At 41.9% G+C, this 5,585-nt stretch overlaps 1 pseudogene; it reads left to right on the top strand.

Annotated features, from left to right (window-relative positions):
- The first annotated feature begins 2,219 nt into the window (after window positions 1-2,219).
- LOC109910103 (gastrotropin-like) lies at window positions 2,220-4,640 on the top strand (annotated as a pseudogene).
- The last annotated feature ends 945 nt before the right edge of the window (window positions 4,641-5,585 follow it).

Raw genomic sequence — 5,585 nt, 5'->3', positions numbered from 1 at the left:
CCATTCTCTCTCTGTGGCGGGTGCCTTCAGTCTCTCCGCTGGGTTCGCTGTCCACTTGCCTCGTTGGCGCCGACTGGCTGAGACTTGTAGGCAGACTTTTGACAGTATCCTCAGAGTCTGTTATTCCTTTGATTTCGTCTTTCAGTTGAAGCAGCCAAGACATTCCCTCATCCTCTGATTCCATTAAATCCTCATTCTCACAGTATTCTTCCATCAATTTGGCTCTTTCCTTTTACTTCAGAGTCATCTGAAGTGCTGTAAATTGTCCTCAGTTAAAGTCCATAAACTCTGTTCGATTTCATCCAACAACGTTTCTCTCTCTCGACTCATATTGTCCTACTCACGTGGCAACAACGACAATGCAGGCAATGGCAACATAGCTACACTCTGCTAACGTTAGCTAGCTAGCTACTCTCCCAATGTTTCTCACTCACTGTCTATTCCTGGAATATGGGCCGGTGCTCACATGACAATAAATCTCGGCGGTGCCTTATCATATAAACTACAACGCGAAAAGTACAGTTTACTTCACTTTTAATCATGTCAGCACAGGTAACAGCCGTGTACAGTCTTTCTTTAGTTTTACATTCTTACTCTTTCCAATTCACTTAAACTATATTTCTTTATTTCCCATGGGCTTCACCAGAGTACCCCCTAGTGGATGGAATACAACTGTATTACAACTGCCCCTTACACTAGCATAGCTGTTGTCACATCACAGAAACTTAAAATACTGATGACTGACATTGTATCAATCATCATGCGTGTTTCATGTTGTGTATTTTGGTGGTCATATTCAGTGGCGTAAAGTAATTAAGTAAAAATACTTTAAAGTACTACTTAAGTAGTTTTTTTGGGGTATCTGTACTTTACTATTTCAATTTTTGACAACTTTTACATCACTACATTCCTAAAGAAAATGCTGTACTTTTTACTCCATACATTTTCCCTGACACCCAAAAGTACTCGTTACCTTTTGAATGCTTAGCAGGAGAAAAAATGGTCCAATTCGCACACTTATCAAGAGAACATCCCTAGTCATTCCTACTGCCTCTGATCTGGTGGACTCACTTTAATCAATTATGTCTCAGTGTTGGAGTGTGACACTGGCTATCCATAAATGAAACATACAAGAAAATTGTGCCATCTTTAATATAAGGAATTTTAAATTAGTCATACTTTTACTTCTACTTTTGATACTTAAGTATATTTGAGCAACTACACTGTAACGCCCAACACAGGAGATGAGAAGCTGGCATAGGGAGTGAAACATTTAATATAGACTGACATGTGTAACGAATGTGAAATGGCTAGCTAGTTAGCGGTGTTCGCGCTAAATAGCATTTCAATCGGTGACGTCACTTGCTCTGAGACCTTGAAGTAGTAGTTCCCCTTGCTCTGCAAGGGCCGTGGTTTTTGTGGAGCGATGGGTAACGACGCTTCGTGGGTGACTGTTGTTGATGTGTGCAGAGAGTCCCTGGTTCGCGCCCGGGTATGGGCGAGGGGACGGTCTAAAGTTATACTGTTACATTGGTGCCGTGACCCGGATCACTGGTTGCTGCGGAAAAGGAGGAAGGTCAAAAGGGGGGTGAGTGTAACAACAGATGTGAAATGGATAGCTAGTTAGCAGTGTTCGCGCTAAATAGCGTTTCAATCGGTGACGTCACTTGCTCTGAGACCTTGAAGTAGTAGTTCCCCTTGCTCTGCAAGGGCCGCGGCTTTTGTGGAGCGATGGGTAACGACGCTTCGTGGGTGACTGTTGTTGATGTGTGCGAAGAGTCCCTGGTTCGTGCCCGGGTATGGTCTAAAGTTATACTGTTACACATGCAACGGAACAAGAACAGAGTCTGAACATAAACACGACCCGGCAAACAATGCTTACAATAGGGAACAACACAGAGGAGCAGACATATACTGCAGTGGAAATCAACACAGTGAGGGAGTCCAGGTGAGTCCGCTGAGCACAGCTGCGCGTAATGATGGTAACAGGAAGGTATGATGACAGGTAGCCTGGCGCCCTCGAGCGCCAGGGAGGAGGAGCGGGAGCAGGCGTGACATACATTTACTTTGCTACTGAAGTACTTTTAGACTTTTACTCAAGTAGTATTTTACTGGGTGACTTTCACTTTTACTTGAGTATATTTACTTTTACTGCAGTATGCGAATTGAGTACTTTTTCCACCACTGGTCATATTTAGAACTACAGCTCACCCTACTATATTTGCAACTACAGCTCCCTAGAGCACTCTAGTTTACAAATTCAGTTTGAATTCGCCCACACTAGCCTGTTGTTGGGGGGATCTGTAGTTGCAGAGCCTGCTGCTGCCTGTTCTGTATGCTGAGGATGACCAGTGGTGACGTTCGCCACCTGGTGGACATTCACTGAAAAGCACGACTCGGAACTAGTCATCAGTACAGCCATTGTCATCAAGCCTTGAACTTTAGTTGCTTTTATCTCAACTACGTTTCTGTATCGGGTTTCTAAACCAAGGTTATCTTTTTCATCGATACTGACTTGGGACCCTATCACTGAATAAGATGGACCAGATCCCTATATTAAATATATGGCTCTGGGAGAAACCGCCATAGGGGTAGTATAAGCAATACTATTGCAATGTGCAGTGCATCTTATTCCGTCATCAATGTGCAGTACAACAACATTCCGTCATTGCATTGGCAATATAATGACAAGTTGGCATGACTGACGTGTAGTCTACATACATCCTCTATGGGGCCTTTCTGTGCCGCAATCAGGTAGGCCTATGTGTGGAGGACGAGAATGAGGCTCTTTTGGCAGTGAGCCACTGAAAGTTGGATGATAAACATTTAGTTTTTTCAAAAAAAGGAGAAAGCCACACCTTTCTAGAGTTCCTGTCAGGTCTCACCTGGCTCTTGTCAGTTCTTCACTGTTCCACATTGCTTCACCGCCATGGCATTCTCTGGGAAGTACAAGCTCGAAGGTCAGGAAAACTATTATGAGTTTCTAGAGGCAATTGGTAAGTCAAAGCACTCAACAATATTTTGAATTAGGATATTGCAGAGAACATTGTTGTTAACCTGAAAATCTCATCAATACTTCCCAACTAACCCTAACGCTAAACATAACCCTACCTTAGCTCGACCTAACCCTAGATAGGCTGGCAGATAGACAGACAGATATTATTGATACATTCTAACCCTACCATTCTGTACTCTTCCACTGGGTTTTGCCAAATCCAAGACAGACATCAAGGTGATAACAGAGGTGCTTCGGGAGGGGGATGATTTCACCTGGTCTCAGGTGATCCCAAACTGGACCTGGACTAGCAAATTCACCATCGGTAGTGTGAGTTACAGTCCATGAGACGCTCCAAATTCATGGTGAGAAAATGTATGAACGAGTGAAGGATTGAATCTGCTTATTAAAATCATTGAAAATCAGCTAAAGTATTCTAGAAGTTGTCATTTCAAAGATCCAAACTCTTTTTGTCCTTCTTAGACCACCGACACCATGGAAGGTGGCAAGATTGCTATTCCGTTCCCCCAGTACCGTTTTACTGCTGAGATCAGTGGGGAGAAGCTTATCATGGTAAGAGCAAGTGGCCGAGAAAGAAAGAGTGACTAAGTTAGTAAGAGATACACATATATATATATATATATATATATATATATAGTGAAGCCGTGTCCGAATACCCATATCCCATTTTAAATAGTAGGCTTTTTGGGTATGTGAAAATATAACGTTTTATAGTATTTTTGCGATCCTGGCTATATGAGTGATGTTACTATTCCCACCAAATAGGTGTTTGCCTTTCACGCCAGTGACCATGATTTGCTTCCCTTCCCTGCCGTTTGCTACATTGGTGTCAGAAGTGGGATGGTGCCCGTAAGCTCATCGGAGAGGCATGTACACACCAGGAACTTGGTATTGAGGGATACACTCCCTCTAATGAAGGGGGTAATGTAACAACCTTAACTTAACTTAATCTAGAGACCACGTCAAAAGGTTTGGATCCTTTGGCGTAATGGTTAAAGTTAGAATCCTTAGATGCTACATACATTTTTGGACTTATAAATTCATTATACACTACTAACCCTCTCATTCAAGGGTTTTTCTTTATTTTTACTATTTTCTACATTTTAGTAAAATATAAAATAAATGTAAAATATATTTAGATTTGTTTAACACTTGTTTGGTTACTATATGATGCCATGTGTTATTTAATAGTTTTGATGTCTTCACTATTATTCAACAAAGTAAAAATAGTAAAAATAAAGAAAATCCCTTGTTTTAAAACTTTTGACTGGTAGTGCATATACCTTATGAAGGCCTCGAGCATAGATCAGCTGTTCTACCCTATCAAGCCGCAAAATATAAGCTTGTTTTATTTACTCCAAGGTTTGTAAACCATGTAAACGAACACTATATAGCCTCAAAACATGGTTAAACTATAGTTTTGATATCATGGATGGTTAGTCCTTGCATCCATGTCTCTGTCTATGAATTTGAGAGTGGTTAAACTTCTCCCATCCAGGGACGGACTGGGAGTAAAAAAGGGCCCTGGACTTTGATCCAAATCGGCCCACCAGAACCGGCCCCCGTATCCTCCACCACGGCCGCACTGCTAATGCACGCACGTACACACACGACCAGCCCCTAATACAACAACCTAGCTGCATCACCACCATTGATCACTACTGCAGTGCTACTTTAAAAAGGCTGCAGAACACACACACAAACGCTGCACGTTGTTAGAAAACTTCTACAGAACACACACTGAATTTGTCACGATAAGAACGACCTCACATCACATGAAGCCTAGAGTGAAAATGAGATTAAAAAATATCCACAATACTCACTGAGACAGAACGGTCTAACTGCTGCTCAGCGTTCTAAAAAACAGTGGTTGAACACCTCTAGAATGTAACCTGTAAGAGAGCAGCAAAAGCCGTCATGATTGAACTACATCACAGCAACTGAAGCCTAGAGTGAAAAAGAGATGCTATAATATTCACAATACTCACTGAAATATAGAACTGTCTAACTGCTGCTCAGGGTCAGCTGGCTGTCTTCACTCTGTCAAAGTACTGGACAAGAGACAGAAATGTAGGAGTAAAATAATGGTAAGTAAGCAAGTTATAGGAAATATGCCTCAAGTACCTTATTGGAGGAGCAATTTTATCAACAGCTCGCTTTTCTCTGCAACTCCATCGATCACCATGCCAAAACAAACAGCATCCTCTCTAGGCAGCTTTAAAAAGAATGTAAAAATATGTTTGCTGTCTTCTGTGCCCATATGAATAACCCCTATGATGTAACTGGAATGATGAGATAGATATTCTTCTCCTCTGTTGTTGTTTTATTATTTCACTGCCGTACTGTGTTCCATCTTGTCTAGCCATCTCGTCTCAAGAGGACCACAATGTTAATAAGGCCCAGACTTTATTGTGTGTGTAATGGGTGCGTGCGGGTGGCAGGGAAGTCAGGCACAGGAGAATGAACTTGGTATAAACGGAGCAGTTAAATAAGTGCTCACAAAACTCCAAAAGCCAAAATAATAAAAGGGGGTACAAAACCCGTCGCACACCAGAACATAACTTGCACA

The sequence above is a fragment of the Oncorhynchus kisutch genome, linkage group LG19, assembly GCF_002021735.2.
Source record: "Oncorhynchus kisutch isolate 150728-3 linkage group LG19, Okis_V2, whole genome shotgun sequence".
NCBI classification, from domain to species: Eukaryota; Metazoa; Chordata; class Actinopteri; order Salmoniformes; family Salmonidae; genus Oncorhynchus; species Oncorhynchus kisutch.
Note: the sequence above shows the minus strand (reverse complement) of the source record. Positions and strands in the feature narration are given on the sequence as shown.